Raw genomic sequence first — 18,902 nt, forward strand, 5'->3', positions numbered from 1 at the left:
GGATGTTCCCAGTTCATCTCGGGACTAAACCTCATGTAAGTTTGGAAAAAAAAGGTTTGGCTGTGTATGTTCATAAAATTGTAGAATCGTAGAATGACCTCAGTTGAAAAGGACCGCAATGATCATCTAGTTTCACCTGCTATGTGCAGGGTTACCAACCACAGACAAGGCTGCTGAGAACCACATCCAGCCTGGTCTTGACATGCCTTCAGGGATGGGGCATCCGCAATCTCCTTGGGCAACCTGTTCCAGTGCGTCACCACCCTCTGTGTGAAAAACTTCTTCCTAATATCTAACCTAAACCTCCCCTGTCCTGTCACTCTCTAGCCTTGTAGACAGACAGCCTTACCCCCTCCTGCTTATGCGTTCCCTTCAAGTACTGGAAGGCCACAATGAGGTCATTCTGGAGCCATCTCTTCTCCAAACTAAACAAGCTCAGTTCTCTCAACCTTTCCTCATAGGAGAGATGCTCCAGCCCTCCAATCATCTTAGTGTCCCTCCTCAGTAGTTTCACATGGGCCCACTTCTCCAGCCTGTTCATGTCCCTTTGGATGGCTTTCCTTCTATCCAATGTATCCACTGCACTGCTTAGCTTGGTGTTGTCTGCAAACTTGCTGAGGGTGCTCTCAGTGCCATCATTTGTGTCATTGATAAGCACTGGTCTCAACACTGACCCCTGAGGGTCACCACTCATTACTGGCCTCCACCCAGACATAAAACCATTGATCACAACCCTTTGGCTGTGACCAACCAACCAGTTCTTAATACACTTAACTGTCTATCTTTCAAATCCAGAGTAGAGAGAAAGACATGATAAGGGATCATGTCAAAGGCTTTGCAGAAATCCAGGTAGATGACATCCATCACCTTTCCTCTGTCCACTGATGCCATCACCACCACAGAAGGCCACCAGACCGGTCAGGTAAGATCTGCCCTTGGGGAAGCCGTGCTGGCTGTCTCAGATCACTTCTTCATCTCTTATATGCCCTAACATGGAAACCAGGAGGATCTGCTCCATGATCTTCCAGGCTCACCTGCCTGTAGATTCCCAGGCCACTTTTTCTCCCTTTCTTGAAGAATGTGAGAAATATTTCCCCTTTTCCAGTCACTTGGGATTTCACTCATGATTTTTCAAATATAATGTTCTACAATCATAGAAAAATATCAGCATTAAAAAAAAAAATCGAGTTCACTCTGGAGCGGGGTGGAACAAGTCTGTAATACAAAGAGGAAAAAGTACATGCATACAGATGTATATTTATGTATCTTAACTACATAGCTTATATAATTGAAGTACAGTCAGAGGCAAGTGAGCAGTTTCAAAAGAATGCTGGTGATAACCTCAGCATCACACCTTTATTCTTTCTATTTCCCATTTACTGAAGGAAAAGACTGACAGTTATGAAACAAACATGAAGTGGCTGAAAAGAAAGCATGTTCTTCTTATGCTTTAGGACTATAGGTTTTATTCCATTACATACACATTATACATGCCCACGCTTTCTCTCAGCAAGGAAGTTAATATCTCTGTCAACCTTTAGAGCTGAGAGAATGCAACCTTGAATTACAAATCAAAATTTAAATTTCACTGCTGTCATAACTCTGCATGTTAGTGCTAGTAAAATTCAAGCATATTGGTCATCACCTTGAAATTGCATATTTATTAATAATAACCCTAATATTTTCCAGCAGAAATGGTATATTTGCATATCAAATAAATAAAACAGCTGAATCAATTCATATGCTCAGCAGTAGCTGCACACTAGATGGGCTATGCAAAGGTAAATTATGCACCAAAATGGCAACTATTTTCAGCTTACTGTTTCATTAAATTGTTTAGTCAAAAAAGGATGAAAGTTAAAGATGAAAGTAAAGGTATGCATCCTCAATTTAATTACAGATTTCAGGTTAAATTGTGGAAACAAAATTTGGGAATTCAGAAGACATCAACAGGCATCTAACTGCCAAAGAGAAGTACTACGTCTTGCAAAAAGCATGATTTCAAAATATACTAAGATAATCAGAGGGCTCAGCAGTTCATCAGCTTTAAAACTACCTAGAAAATGAAAAGGTGGATATAATTGGCATTTAAGAATAAAATTTGAGTGCCTGAAATACAACTATGTGAGTGAAAGGGATTGAAAAGCTCGTTATACTGGGTAACAATTAGCTGTGAAATAAGAAAAGGACAAAGTAGATAGAGTGACCTGAGCTTTGTTTTGCAATAAATGACAAAACTGATGTGCAAAAAAGATTCAAATTCTCTTTTATTATTTTGTTCATATAATATATGTCCATCAACCATCAGACTGTATAATGGAAAATAAATGGAAGTGTAGTGTTGCAGTTAATACTACTTCTGCAAATGCATCCAAACTGGAACTAATGCATGCTGTGTCAGATTATTTTCAGAGAAACATAAATGTTTTGAAATATTCCTCAAGTATAACTGGCTACTTGACAAGTTTCATCAGCTGGGTGATTTCAAGGGGTGTGTGTGATCTAGAGTAACTGTAGAGGTAGTCATGGAATTTTATTTTCATTCTTCCTTCTCTTGCATTCTCTGGAGGAAAATATAATGCAAATAAAATGTATTACTAAGGCCTATAACTTACCATTAGGAGAAGAATAAGAGGAAAAGAGATTCATTTTAGATTCATTTTAGAATGCACATACTTCAGTGGAATTAGGTCAGGTCAGGTCACTCCCTACATATCGTGTTCAGGACTGTCATATACGTTCAGACCGCTGGCAACATCTTGCCTTTAGCAGTGGCCACCAATATCCATTGTCTAAAGTAAATGTAAGCAATATGTCTCCTGGCATGCTTTCTCAGTAATCAGGGGTTTCATGATATAGTGAGTCAAATGACTGTCTCCAATAGACCTTACATTAATTTGTCTATTTCTTTTTTTGTTTTTGTTTTTGTTTTTTAATTTATTTACTCTTTTGGTCTTTACAATCTTTTGTGTAAATTAGTTCTATGCATCTTAATATTAAGCAGACTGTGAAGAAGCATTTCTCTTCAAGAGAGCTCTGAAAAAAATTTCTGCCTTCTAATTCCAATGGATGCCTGCCAGTTTTTGTGCTAAAAGGAGTGATGAATAGTCTATATTTACCTTCTCCTCATCATGTCTTTTTTTTTTTTTTTTTTCAGGGACCTGTCATCTCCTGCTTTTGTCTTTGCTATTCCAGGTTGAAGAGTCCTAGCCTAATTAGTTTCTTTTCCTGTAAAAATCATCCCCTAACTTCCATCATCCTTGTTACTATTCTCTCTATTTTTGTACTTTAGTATTTAGAAATAGGGTTACAAAGCCTGCCTTTATATGCAATTCAGGATATGAAATAGTGGCATTTTCTGATTTATCCCTTCCATAGGTTTCTGGACTTAGGGTCAGGCTGCCCACAAACTTCCCATAGTCTCTTTGTGGCTGATAAAGAATGTCCTTTTATGTAGAGATCTTCATTGTCATACAGTTGTGCAAACTGCTTTTCATTGTGTTCATTATTGTGCAGGTGTGAACTCTGTATTTCAGTTGCCATGCTATCATGTAGTTAGATGGTATCTCTAACTATCTTTAGTCAATCTTTGTTTTTTGACTTCTCTGAATAATTTTAAAGCTTCAACCAGCCCTGGTTGGAAGCTGCCTCAGAACCAGGGAGGTGTTTTTCTCCCTTTGTGTTTTAATGATTGTCTTTTTGTTTCCCTGTACCAAAATCATTAATTACATATGTGAATTGGCAATAAACTTTCTTAAAATCTAGCTTTTTTTTTTTTTTTTTTTCCATCTACAGAAATTAGTAAGTAATCTCCCTGTCTGTATTTTGACTCACAAGTTTTTCAGTTGTGTTCCCTGTTTTCTCACTCTTCCCATGGTTCAGGAATGCAGAGAGTGGATGGGTGGCTCTGTGGGTGTTTTGCAGCCAGGTGAGGTCAACACATGGCCTACCTTTTCCTCTAGAGGTCTTACCTGCTTCAAAGGGTGCATTGAAATTTCATAGACAATGAGTGATACAGACCACAGGGAAGCTCTTTTTGTAAAGGTTGTACATACTTTACAATGTGCAGACAAGTCATTTATAATGACTCCTAATCTCTTGTTAATATGTATGATCATCTTTTCATCCTATGACAGGTAAGAATTTTCATAAGTGTCTTTAGTTCTAAATATATTAAAATTTGCTTTAATGTAGGAACAGTAAGTTGTCCAGATCATCCTTAATTGCATAACCATTGTATCCTTCAAAAGACTGGTCATAGACTTATAGAGTATAATTTTAACTTACAAAAGAACTAACCAATTGTATTTTTCAGGTATGGAAACTAGACTCAATGATGTATAGATCCCTTGATTCTTCTACAGACCTTTTTAGGGTTGGTGAATACAGCTTTGTTTGCTCTGAAGAGATTTTAAATACCTCATCCCTTCATTCTGCTGTCTTCACTGCTCCTTCTTTCATCAGTCCTCCCCTTACTGCATTATAACCTAGAAGAAATGCTTTGTTAAACCTTGCAGTCTGGAATATCCACAAATACAAAGACTTCTGTCAGTATACTTCTGCAGAACACAGCTCATCCTGGGTTCTGTTGTTGGTCAATTCTTTTGTTTACTGTCAAGCAGAGGGAACGTGTTAGATTCCCCTCATTCCTTTGTATCTTTAAGGTTTAAAACATCCTGTAAGGAAAGAAATGTAGCCTAGCATACTGTGCAAGACAGAAATAAAAATTCTGGTCCTTGTGGTTCCACAAAAGAGCAATGAAATACTGAAGATATTGTAAGTCTTCAAAAGCTGATAAGCACAGAGCTTAGTGGAGTCAACAGCAGCCAATATTGTAACCCCTCTGATAACAGGGAAGCTTAAAATAAAATGGTGCTTCAGACTGAGCTCAAGCTTTCAACAGAATCAGTATTGGAGTATACTTGTTATTTTAAAATTGACCTAAACTTGCTCTCACATTCATCACATCTGGCTGAATCAAGTCAGATAGGCCTAACAAGAGGGTTAAGGACCATTTCCAGAAGGACTTTTTTATCTGTCAAGGAAAACTGGAACAATGTCATACTTAGTTTAGACATCTCTAAACATACACAGTTTACCAAATAGTTTAAAACAAGAAATGCAAAGAGAGGGGCATGAGAGGCATGAGTATGGCTCCTGTGGAGCTTTCTATTCAAATTGTAGGACAACTTTATTGAGTGACATCAATACTAATTTGGCAGTTACTACTACTTCAAATCTAGACTCCTCTCGGGGTGTCTGTATGTCCAAGTAAAGGACAGGAATCACCCGATCCTCCCTCTGGATGATATACATTTGTATATACTTTGTACAGGTTTTAGTATGAATTTTTTTTGTGGCAAAACTACTCCAACCATTCATTTTACTACCTGCACAACAAAGTATGTGCAAGAATTACATTAAAAATAAACAGATTATGTTAATGTAAATGTGCACTCCAGCTAGAAGCAATAAAATAAATTACCAACCCTGCTGTGGACACTACAGAAAGCTATGACAACGCAAAATATAAGACAAACAAACTCACGACATCAAATGAAGAATTATTCTCATTGGGGATGAGTCTACACTAGGGAATAACAGTTATAGTTCGCTTTATAAAAACAATATGTACAATGTTGATACTTCAAAACAAACTTTTAAACACCATAGCTACATCTCTTGCCCCCATTTATGGTTTCATCTGGCCTGGTTCTAAGTTTCCAAAGCAGGACACTGGAGTGTCATCATTTTTCATGAAACACTTGTTTTTTGTATTTTCAGCTCACTACTATGCAGGATTTGTTCCTATTTCCATACAAATGCTGAAGTTTGAAAGTTATGTGGGTATATATATGAACATATGCATGTACATACACACACACATATGTAAATACATACACATACATGTATATGTATATACAAATATATTTGCTTGTATTTTTTACACTGAACAAAATGCCAGATTTAACATAGGAAAAGATATCTTCTGATGCCCTGTAGTGAGTGAAAAAACAGAGGTACAAATATTTGTTTGGCTACAGGGATTTCAAGAGATTTTGGTAAATGCTTCCTTCTTTCTATTTAAGTTTAAGCTTATGAAATGAACTTTCTATGCAAAAAAGTACTACTGCTTTCACTGAAAATTTATGTGATTATCTTAAACTCATGTAACTCCAGGGAACTGGGGTCTACCCAGCTGTAACGCAGATTGGTATATCAGGAAAATAGTACAAGAGAGATATGGACAAACTGGAGATAGACCAGTGTAAGGTCACAAATATGACAAAGGGAATGAAACATCTCTTCTACGAGGAAAGACATGAGAGGTACAAAGAGGATGGATCCAGACTCTTCAGAGTTGTGCATAAGAGAAGACACGGTGGGCACACAATGAAAGACGGGAGCTATTCTCTGAAAATCAGGAAACACTTCTGTGCTGTGCTGGTGACAGAGCACTATCACAGGCTGCCTGCAGGGGCCATGGGGTCTCTCCTCTAGGAGAGATACTCAAAAGCTTCTTGGCCGTGGTCTTGGGCAACATAGTCTTTGTGTTCCTGATGGAGCAGGGAATTGCACCAGATGATATCCAGAGTTCACTTCCAAACTCAACTACTCTGTGAGCCCGTGATTCTGTAATTCTGTGATACAGCAAATCTCCATATTGAGGATGTAGTCAGGATTGCAGTTTCCAAAACTGTAGATAAGGCTGGCATTATTTACAGTTTTTTTATGTATGAAAGAATTTTTTAAGCTAGGTACAATATCAGGAAAATACATTCCCCTCCTAGTTAGATATTAGCACCATTTTTATGCTGATGCACTTTTATAGTTAAATTTAGTGCTTTTTTTTTTGTTTGTTTGTTTGTTAAAATAGATTGCAGTCTCACAGTCTGTACTTAGGCGATCCCCTGCAATGCTGATGTACAATGTATTTGAAAAGAGATGAAAAATATTATTTTAAAAAGCGTTTAATTTAATTTCCATTCAACCCAAATCTCTCTGGGATGATTCTTGATAAAGAAATCAAAGCCTGCAGTGTTTGACTACATAGCAAAGATTTTTTAACAAAAATTCCTTCAATAATTCTAGTTTACTAGCAAGAAACCTGAAAATTAATGATTTATGACATTTTATGACATTTTGTATGACATTTTAAAAAAACTGAATATCATTCCTTTCACTTTTCATTTTATGAATGTAAATGTAAGTTTCACATCTTGAAATATATTGTAAAATGTCATCTGAACCATTTTTTAACAGCTGCCTGGGTTTTTTTGTTTGTTTGCTTGTTTTAGCTGCCTCTTGGAAGGTGTAAGGTAAGCTATCTTTTATATCCATTAGAATATAGCTATGTTCCTAGCTCTAAAAGAAAATTAATTGAATAGCAAAGGTACTAGAGCTTACGATGCTCAAGTGTTATATTAACTACCAGTGAAATAATTCCAAAATTTCAAAATTTCAAAAGTGGCAAAATTGCTCATATCCAGCAGCCATTTCGCTGTCTTTCCTACACACAATAGTCACAGAAGACCATTTTCCTCATCAAAGAAAGAAATGTTGAAATAAAATTATCAGTATTTTGAGAGTATTTTTGTTTTTGTAGAGGTAAGCTCTCTAATATTAGGAAATATCATTAGGAAGTCACTGTATCCAAGAAACATTTAGATGTTTTACTGAAGGACATGGTTTAGTGGGAAATATTGGTGATAAGTGGACGACTGGTCTGAATGATCTTGCAGGTCTTTTCCAACCTTGGACAACATGGACAGTGTCAGAAAAACCAGAAAGTCAATAATTTGCCTTAGATCAAAATACACTTGTTTAGGGAAAAGAATCTGGTAAACAACAAGATATAATGCAGATTTAGAAGTACTCTTGTGAAGCCTTTCATAAAACCGTTTCAAGGTACAATATTTAAACAAAAATAAATGCTCTTATAGTAAATCTGCCATTGGTTTCATACCTGAAAGTCTCAACAATAAAGGATTTGTCCATGTTGTCTCACTGCATATCAAATTATGCTGTCTGATGGAGTTCTCTTTAAAATGTGAAAGCATAGCATACTTTTATTTTAAAAGTAATTTTAATAAGGATTCAATAATAGTGCTGAATCACAGCCAAAGAGACCTCAATAGGGAAATGTTATTGTGTCACATGAAGGATCAAATGTAAAGCAGAAAAACAGAATTTGTAAGAAAAAAAGCGTAATAATAACAACACAGTTTTCTTCCTTGTTCTTTTTACGTGTTTACATGTCTTAGTCATTACAACTACTTTAAGATGTTTTCACAGCACTTTTCATGCAGTCTAAAGTTTTTGCCTTACAACTGATTTCAAAAATTATTTTTTTCTAAATTAAAAAAAAGCTGTTCAAAATGCAGAATTTCCATCTTATACCAGATTGCATTTCAGCTTTTTCATGATAGAGCTTATAAGTAGTTAAGAATATCTCACAAAAGGTAATTTGACAGAATTCAATTTTCACACAGCAATTTGTTTCATTTCAGAATTCTTTGTGATAACTGATTTAATGTGATTTAATTGACCAATGTAGTGTTAAAATCAAAATAGCTTAAAATAAAATTAAAAACCAAATCCACACATTAATACAAAATTTGAAAAGATTCCAAAGCCAACTTTAATCTAAAAGTAACACCAGGCACTTTAGATCTGTCCATCTGAGAAGTTTTTGGTTAAAATTGAGACAGTTTCAAAAAACTGAAAATAAGTTCAAGTTAAATAAACAGTTTCTCTAAAAAAAACCAAAAGACACCAAAAGTTGCTTTGGTTAATATTTTCTGCCTAGCTTAGGGAAAACCTATGCAACTAATCTATTGAAAGGCATCTTTAAATGTGGACTTTGACATTTGAAAAATAGTCAGGTTTAGTGTTGATACTTGCATTACGCTAACTGGTTGTTTACTAGCTGAAATCTTTAACTGTAGGAAGCAGAACCATTTCTCCACTTGGCATCCTTATTTTTGGGTTTTCAATCTTTTCTAAGAAGCATTTGTAGGAGCTGTAATTGTAAGAAAAGTGTTTATGTAAACAAATGTTAATTTCGCATTCAGCACAACTCATGTCTCCCCATCTATTGACCCAAAATGGTACTGTAAATGCTTATAGCATTGCAGAACCATTAAGAAAAAGAATAGTGAAGTAATTCCATTCTCCTAGCTTTTTAGAAAGCCGATTTTCTTGCTAATAGGTATTGACAGTGTTCTGTTAATTTCAGTAAAAAAATGGGTAAGCAAGAATTAAGCTGGAATGATATAAGTGAAAGAAACTCTGAGAATACAAAGTAAGAGTTAGAAAGCCTTTTGCCTCAGAGCCTTATAAAAAGCTAAGTTCTTGCTATCTAAATCTATTTCAAGACAAAGAAGAACATTAAATAATAAGATTAAATAGATAATCAGATCTGCTCTCTTGGTCATTCCTGGGTGGATTCTTCATATTTTCATGGAAACTCTGATAGACTCTATGCTGGGAACTCTAATGAGTTTTCTCTGAAGACAGTTTCTTCCTTCAGCCCAAAGAATCTGAAATTACTTGTAGTGGAACAGTTCCTGAAAGAGAAATCAAGCAATAGTCAACCTAGAGAAACCTCTAAACCTCTAAGCAGAAATAGTTTGTGCATGCTCTAGAACAGTATCTCCAACCATTCTTTCAAACAACTGAGGAATAATCAACAATTTTCAGAAATACAGCTCTAATACAGTTAGCTTTGGTAGTGAAGTACCTGCTTTACCAGAGCACTTCATGTTTTAAGTCCTCACCCAGAAAGCAAGAACTGGATTGCATTCCTTTCTCCCTCTGAAGAGTTAAAACACAGACATCTGGCTTTTGGGGCAATGTTCTATTAATCTGACTGACAAAATCTCATGTTGAAACTAAGGAACCATGCAGAAATGAGTGTACCAGAGTCAGGGGAGGATGTGCTCAGTTGTACCACAGAAGCTAATCACTATGTTTAAGATCATTATTTTATACTTTGATACTTTCATTTTGCCTGTAAGTCCTGTTGTGCAAAGCTAATTCTTTTCTTGCATCTGCCACTAGCTTTTATAAGTTAGGTTGGACATTTCCTATAGCTGAGATGAAGTTTTGAAACACTCTGAGTACAATTTTAACCCAACTTGTGACCAAATTCTCTTAGAAAGACTTTGTTCTATATTTATTTTAACTGCAATTCTGAAGTGTTAGATGTGCTAGATGCATATGTAAGAAGAAGAATTCAGTGTTTGGTTGTAAGTGAGAGTCATACCTGCTGTTCACCCAAGTAATTAAAATCACAGAAGTGAGTAATCTATGGTTTTAAAATGGTAGTTCAAAAATTCTGATGGAAAACTATAACATTTTAAATAAACAAACAAAATTGAAGTTCTGTATTAAGTAATTTGTTTATCAAGCTTGATAATATGACAGCTTTGCAAAGTTGTTCTTTCACTTGTTTTTTCAAGGTCTAGAGTTAATCAAATAAAAAATGGAGAGGAGGATTAAGACAGACAAATGGACAGACTTTACATCAGTTTGTATCAATCACTGATATTGTATTCCACCCAATTTATCATACAGAACTCTACAGAAAACATCTTGTGATTTAAGCATGCACTGAATTCCTGCAGATTGAATGTCACATTCCTTTGCCAATATCATTATTTCTTTCTTTGTCTTGTTTTGTTGTCTTGTTGTTGTTGTTGTTTGGTTTAATTCCCCTTCAGTAAAAATGTTCAATACAAGTTCATATTTTCAGGCTGCTTTTGAAGGACCATCCAAGAATTTATTCCTTGCTCACTTTCTTAGTATTATGTAAATTGAAGTAACTTAACTTATATTTGTAGAGAAATTTAGGCCTATTTAATTTATTTTCTAATACATCTTTTCACATTTGTGTGTTCTTTTGTTTTTCAACCAAAGAAAGAAGTTTTTCTTTAAAAACAAAACAAGAGAGAACAAAAAACACCAATGTATATCTCCCAGTTTGTTTGCTTTCCAGAAATTGCTATTTGTATATAAGCAGATGGATAATGATGATCAGTGGTTTTCCAGGGATTTAGATCAGAACTTTAAATCAGGGCTCAGAACTTTTCATAGTAACAACATTACTCTGTAGGTGCAGAAACAGAAATCTGTTCAAAAGATTCCTCAGGATTATTGTGTGGCTCTAAAGTCTCTTCCTTACATGGCAGCTAAGAAGAAAGGACAATTGCAAACTATTCATACAGAAGTCTCTAATCTACCTGAAAATACTATTTTTCTACTCAATTCTATTCTAATCAACTATTAGGTTGATTTTACCTGGTAGTGAACATACTTATATCTTCTCATCAAATTTCTTCTAATAACAGATATTTTATCAGGCATGTGAAAAAATGATTTCAAGCTAAGAGCATCTCTGTTTCTTGTTGTTGTTCTTTTTTTTTTTTTTTCCCTTTCTTTTTTGCTGTTTTGTTTTATTTTTGTTTGTTTTTAAATTAATTTAACCCCAAATCTTCACAACATATATGAGCATCTTAATCAGTGGCTTTCTCACTGTGTCACTCAAAGTCATGTAGTGTGACAACTTTTTAAGCTCAGCTCTTTCACTGACTTAAAAGTCTAGACTTTTATCATCTAAAAAATACTTCAAAATTGGAAAAAAAAAAAAATGACCTGTTATTTTCCAGGCTAATGTTCTCTTTCTAAATATTTCTACTTTGTTAGACTTTTAAATAACATTTGGAATATAGAATTTTAATGCAAATTCTGAGAGGATCTAGAGACATGTTTTTGTTGTTGTTGTTGTTTTGAATAAAACTCATTTCACTCTGATGAGACTTTTATTTTTCCTTTTTGTGTTGTGATGATAAGGAGAAACTTACAATTTTATACGAGGATGAGCTTTTTTTTGTATGAATAAATAAATACATATACGTATATTGTGCTTTAGACCAGTGAAGTGTGTTTAGACACTCATGATTTTTCATTTTTTCTCCATTGGGTCTGAGACCATTAATCAATCGGTAAATACAAAAGTCTCTCTAAAATTAATTCCTACAACTACAACAGATATGGAGAGAAGTAACACTACTTGATAGACCAAATTCTCAGCTACAATACACTGGTTTTCAATATAGACACCACCATTAGCTCTGCATTTTCACCAGTGATCAGCAAGAGTCTGCCTGCCATGCTTATAACAATCTGCACCAGTAAATTCGACCTACTGCCAGTGTCACCACTGCTGAAACACACCACTCATCTCCTCATTGTGTTCATGTCCATTGTTTCATTTCCATAAATGTTCATCAACCATTGATGAATGCCAGTGAGTGCCATTTTTTTCCATAAGGAGTAATTCAGTGACACACCTTTGTTTCATCCACACTTTCAGGTCAGACCCAATTCTGTCAGACTGCCCCTCTGCTGCCATCTGTCATGCAGCAGTAACATGGAATGAGATCCTGGCGGGAAGGTTTAACCCGTAAAGCCATCCCACCAACATTTGCCTCTGACTCCACAGGCCATCATAATAAAATAGCAGGCATTACTTTTGGAGTCCTCGTAGGATCAACACTGTTTAACAACACTGTTAGGAACTGAAGAGGCCACAGTTTAGAAGACACTGGAAGTCCGAGCTTAATTTTGAATGTGAACTGAAACCCGCAGGATTCAATGTTTTCCTAGGATTGTATCACTAAGGACCCAAAATGAATATGAATCCAATCAACTTTGCTCCCACCACTCCCTCTTCATAAATATGAACAACATATCAGTTATTTAGTATTATTGGTTTAACCAGGATAAATGAGAAGTGTACACATGGGGGTCTTTATTGGGCTCTGGGAATGCTCATTTCTTTGCTGTGTCAAAAAGTTCTGCTTGGCTTCAGGAAAGTTAATTACGCCCAGATCCTCCAAAGGCTATCACCTACTTGCCTGTCACCAATCGCAAACTGAGAATCTCATCTTTACAAAAAATTAGCAACAAATAAAAAAAAAATATCAGAATGCTTTTGGATAGTAATGTTAAATACTCTGCGAATCAGAAGGTGTGTAACTGAAGGCCAATATAGTATCTTTTAAGTGTGTACAAATGAGTTAGAGATTTTTTTGTTTTTATACCACAGTTTAACTAGTGCACATAAAAAGTAATATAGCTCTACACTGCTAAAATCAATTTCAAGATGAGAAAACAGGAGAAAAACATACCCTGCAGTACAGCGAGGTATGTTATTCCCTTATTGGAAAACATACTGAGAAATACATATGCAAAAATGCATCCTCAATTCCTGTGAACAAACTTCAATCTTCTAAGGAAAACTTAAATCCTAGTCTAAAAAGGACACGTACAAAGTTTAGCATACATTTTCAAGTACACTGGCAAGAATATTAAATGCAGCACTGTATAGTGATGCTGGAATTACAGAGTACTAACCCAGCTGCAGTTTGAAGGACTCACCTGTAGCGATTGCAGTGACCCTACAAACTGTGATGATCCACCCATCCTGAGTTTTCTCACATGATAACATAAATTCACTATAAATATTGCCAGCTTCTCGAACCAAAATGCTGGAAGGAGCATGACTTTCCACTGAAGAGATGAGAACAAACTTTCCTTCTGGTAATTAAGTCCTTTATCAAATTACGAAAATTGTAATTACAATGTATTTTTTCTAGGCTGTACTTTCAACGATCTCCTTACTGCTATTCCTTCAGCAGTATCAACATCCCTTGAATGGTCAAGCTGTAGCATTCTCTTATTAAAATCTAAGATAACCTTTATCAAATCTAGGTATGCCTGTTCCCTTCCATCACATTTAAATTTTGAGCTTAATCTTCCAGCACCATCCACTAGCAGTCTACCACTTTGCTTATCAGTTTACAGTGAGATATTCAGTTCCTCTCAGGAATCTTTCAGCTTCCATTCCTGACTTCTTCTCTCTCAAGGGACTTGGGCACATTTGAACTTTCAAGTGCAATCAAATAAAATATGTCTCATTCTTTGCCCTGTCTACAACTCTGTTGTCAGTGTAGAAAGATGAGTCTAATTCTACTGTGAACAGTTCCTTGTGATTGTGCCAGAGTTTTGCATCTTGTCATGCCATACCACCCAATCAATTTCCCATAAGTGAATGTTTAGTTCAAGTCATTGACAGAAAGAGTGCAATTTCATTTCTGTGTTTATAGATAATTCTGTAATTCCAAGAACAGTTCTCCATGAGGGAAAGTATTTTGCACTGTTGCACACTCAAGAATATATGAGGAGTTGCAGTGAGAATCCCATCTGTGCTCCAATGTTAGATATTCGAGGACATGCTAAATCTCATTTGCTGTATTAGCAAACTGACCACAGGACCACTTCTTAGTGCTGAGGCCAACCAGCACTGAACAACCTGTGTCTGCACCACTAAGCTCTCTTTAATAAGTCTGCTCACTAGAAATGGCCTCCTATCCCACACTAACTTCCAAGGCACTCGCAAGAAAATGAGGACAATGCCATAGCTGACACAGGCTTAGAAGAAATAAAAGAATAAATATCACAAGGATTGTTGTAACAGTTTAAAAGTAGATAGATTTCAATTCCATTACCTGTAAATGGAATTGCACTATCTGAAGTACACAAACATAGTCTTAATTTCTTATGTACCTTCATCTCTGTTCTGTCTCCCTAAGCAGGTCTGCCTGCCTTGGTCAGGATACAGTGACAAATTCTATACTGTAAAAATTGTAATACATTACCATTTTTTCATATCAGTCAGACCCTTAAATGCTCACCTGGCATAATCTAAGCCAGATTTATTCCTGGACCAGAAGTAATGCCTTAAATTCCTTTATGCTATCCTTTAAGTTCTGAAAGACTGATTAATTCTTTTATGCTTTGCAGAGGCAAAGGAGATTACAAAACCTCTAAGAAATGCTTTTGCAGCAATCTTCTAGGATAAAGAAGGGTAGCTGTCACTAACGTTTCTGTCTCAGTAAGCAGTTCAAAATCTGTTTCTTAAACAAATTTTGAGATAGAGGTCATTTTTGTCCTCCAGAACTTCTCAGTCTCTGGAGATGAGACTTGAACAGAAATAGCTGGAGCTATAGCACTACTGGTAGTGGAAAAAAGCTACCAATGTCAGCATAAAGCCTGCAGATCCTTTAAAAGTTTTGTAGAAATATCTGTAAGAAGAAGAGTCTCTAAAGGCTGTTAAAAAAAAGATGGTAGAAGAGAAAAAGAAGAAAAGAATTTAATGCTGCTGCTGTTAGCCTTATGAGTGAAAGCAGCACTTTAATATAATTTAAATGAGGATGCCTACATTGCATGTTGTCTAATTGCAAGGAATATCTGAACTGACTTCAAAAGCTCTCCTTAGGTTCCAGAAACAAAGTAAAGTTAAGATGGGAATAAGCTGGAGATAGGATAACACTGAGCAGCTGGAAGGCTGCTGGAAAATATGCAAATCTGTTTGATCTACTTGGGGCATCTCTACAGTAAACTGAGACAAGACTGAGTCTTTGTGCACTACATGCATGTGGCATTCAAGATTTTATTTCAGCTAATTGCCTGTTTATACTAAGACAAATGTTTTCTTCAGTTTTAGCTACGGTTTTACATCACCCAGAAGCCCATCTCTACATGGAAAGCTAGCGCATCAGTGTGACGTTGGTCCACCTGTGATCTGAAAGAGACTGCTATCCTTGAGCACTTTATGACTCCTGTAAACACCAGTTGTACCAGTACTTCTTGGGAAATAACAGAGAACAGAAAAAAATGGTGAAAATACTGATCTTTGTCTCAGTGTCAAGTTAAAGTGAATATATTGTATCTATATTGAACACTCCTGTAGAATAGCATTAACTACAATCAGTGTTAACTACAACCATTTGGAATAGTGCAAAAGGAGTTGAAAGGAAACATTTTTTTTCCCCTAGCTTACACAACCTCATTATTGTAAAATACTGTGTATATTTCCTATATTCCTCAAAAAAACACCGTCTATTTAGAAGCTCTGCCCTATGAAAAATCTTCATTTGAGTCCTGGAAGGGATACAAATCGATCTGTAGAAACAGATCTAGTAGTCTCTGGGCTGTATCAGGCTTTATATCAATTAAAAGCAATTGCTAATGAAGGAAAAGAGAAAGCAAATCTTGAAAATGAAAACATGCAATCCTAACTGCTGTCAAACAGCACAGTGTCTGTAGCGAAAAGGGAGGATCTTTGAACAAACAGAAGGGAAGACAATTAGTTCTAAAACCTTGTTCATTAGCTTCTATGTGTTGTTATACAGTCATTTATCCAAGAAAAACACCAATAACCCCTCAGAAACAAAAGCAATAATTACTGAACTACAGTGACATGAAAAATCTTAGTTTTGCTTCACTGCCCCTCATCTCAACTTCATTCAAAAACATGTCTCTAACATCCATGAATAGTTTTAACTCCTACTGAAAGAACTGAAATAAGCTAAATTTTATGCTGGACTCTTACTCAACAGCAATAACCACTATTTGTCACAAATGCACTACGGAGCAGGCCAACACTATCTAAAGATCACAATAACTGATTTTCAATATCTGTCAAAGAAGAGAGATGGAACTTAAAAGTAATCATAACCTGTCACTGAATACAAACCTATCTATCCATGTTAAGATCCAGATTTGATACAGGTATCATTGCAAGATGTGAGAATTATTATGTCAGTAAGAACTGCAACATATACCAGGTATTACTTAATATCTAAAAACCATGTAAAAAAGTCACAGGAGAAAGCAAGCTACCAAATCTGTGCTATATTGTGGGATAAATTAGTGTAACTAGCCTATAGCTTTAAACCTGAACAGAACAGCTGCTTGATGTTTCTGCTTTCAGTTAATAAAACAGTAAAATGAATCATCTGCACATTCCCTGTACCTGTTAGAGCAAATATCAGACAATAAATGTTTTGTATCTGAGTAAGGCATATATTCAGCACAGAACGCCTGTGTACATGCCTTAGTCTTTAGGAACTGAACTATGCAGGAAAATGTTCTAAATGCCCAAGTTTCTCAGAATACTCATTTTTTTTCCAGGTAGAAAATGAAATTTTGAAATATATTTATAGATTTATATGTGTGTATATATACACACATGCATACACATTTCTACTGTGCTGTCATTGCTCAAGATCATAGCATAGGTTTTGCTTTTATCTTGGACAGTGCTCTGCTGTAAAATAGATCTTAGTCTTTTGTCATTTGATCAGGAATTTAGGCTCTGCAAACTCTGCCTCAGTCAGTTGTAGTCTGGCTTTGGTTATACTGTGTTGTTATACTTAACAAAAAGGGTTCTAAATCAAATACACTTAAGAGATAAAGCACAAGAAGTGTTTTAGAAGGAGTGTATTGACACCCTACATAACAGCTCTGCCCTCTCCTGACATGCCACAGGGAGGGATTGCAGTGCAGTAGTGCAGGGTAAAGCTCACCTCCTCACCAGCCCTCTGGGGCTTGTGTAGTAATTCTCATTTCACTCCTCTCCTCAGAATTCTGCAGGAGCTACTCTATTTAAACTGCCAAAATTGGCCAGAAAACAGAGCTGAGCATTTTCTAACCACCTCTACCTGTGCAGTCCTCCAGTGAATACGTGTTCTAGTTCAGGTAGCATAATTGTGTGATACTTTGTGCTGTGATAGATCATTTTTCCTTGGCTATATTGGGTATCACTATTTAATCAGCAGAGGGCAGAAGTGCTCAGCAAAATCACAGTGTGAAATGCTGAAGCTCAATTTTGATATTCATTTTGATAGAAAAATATTTTCGTGTCATAATATAAATCAATGACTAAAAAGATTTTTTTTGTTTTGCTTCATATTAATGGAAGAATATACTCTATGTTCTCTTTGATTTAAAGAACTGTGAACCAGATATTACATTTAGAGAGTTCGTCTGTTTTTGGGGACGAGGGCACTCAGATCATTAGCTGTACAGTGTAGAATTTTAATCACCACAGATGTGCTGGGTTGCAGTTTGATGCACAGCCTCCATAGCTTTGCTGCCAAAAAAAAAAAAAAAAAAAACGTCAGTTAACTAAGAGGCCTTACTTTGGGTGGCTTTTTGCATGCGTATAATAATACAGGATAACATACACTAACAAAGCGTAAGTTGCTGCTGCAGTCTATTCTGAAGTTGATAATTCAAGTTGCACTGCAAAGGGGGTATGGAGATCTCACCAAAACCAGAGCTTTCCATCATCTCACTGGGGAAAAAGAAAAAAACGTTAGTCTGAATCTTTGGCATTTTGACTTAGAGTGTTTATGCACAGACTGGATTAAATGTAAGTGTTGTTAAATGAACACATAAGCATTACTATATAACAGATTATTTGTCACGTTACTCCAGGCATCTTGAAAATGCAGAATTGCATTGCCTTTACACCCTTTTGTGCATTTTGGGAGCAGGTAGGGGAAGAACAGGGGAAGAAAATTCAGTTGAAAACCTATGTTAGATAAATGATAATAAGGCAGTTCCGACGTGGTTACAGACTTTACAGTCAGTGATATGGTTCTGAAATGCTGACATTCATACAGTACTGCACAGGTTTCTTTTTCTAAAAAAGAAGTATTCGGGGAATTATTGAACAAGTAACTAAATATTCAAACTTCACTGTTGTTTTTTTTTGTTGTTGGTTTTTGTTTTGTTTTTGTTTTAATTTCTATTTCTTCTGCGTCTGAACAAAATGGAAGTGTCATATTTCATCAAGAGAAAGTGTCAGACGATCTGAAAATCACCTGACACTTTTTATTGTCTTTATCTTATTTTTTCTTAAAAAAAAAATACTGGCAAAGATGTCATTCAGACTAAGAGAAGTAATTCTTTTTTCTCAGAGGGAAGAGAAATCACAATACAGGTCTCCTACAAATAGACTGCATGTTTGCTCTACCAAAATGCTTCTT

This window comes from Meleagris gallopavo, chromosome Z (genome assembly GCF_905368555.1).
Source record: "Meleagris gallopavo chromosome Z, MGAL_WU_HG_1.1, whole genome shotgun sequence".
Lineage (NCBI taxonomy): Eukaryota > Metazoa > Chordata > Aves > Galliformes > Phasianidae > Meleagris > Meleagris gallopavo.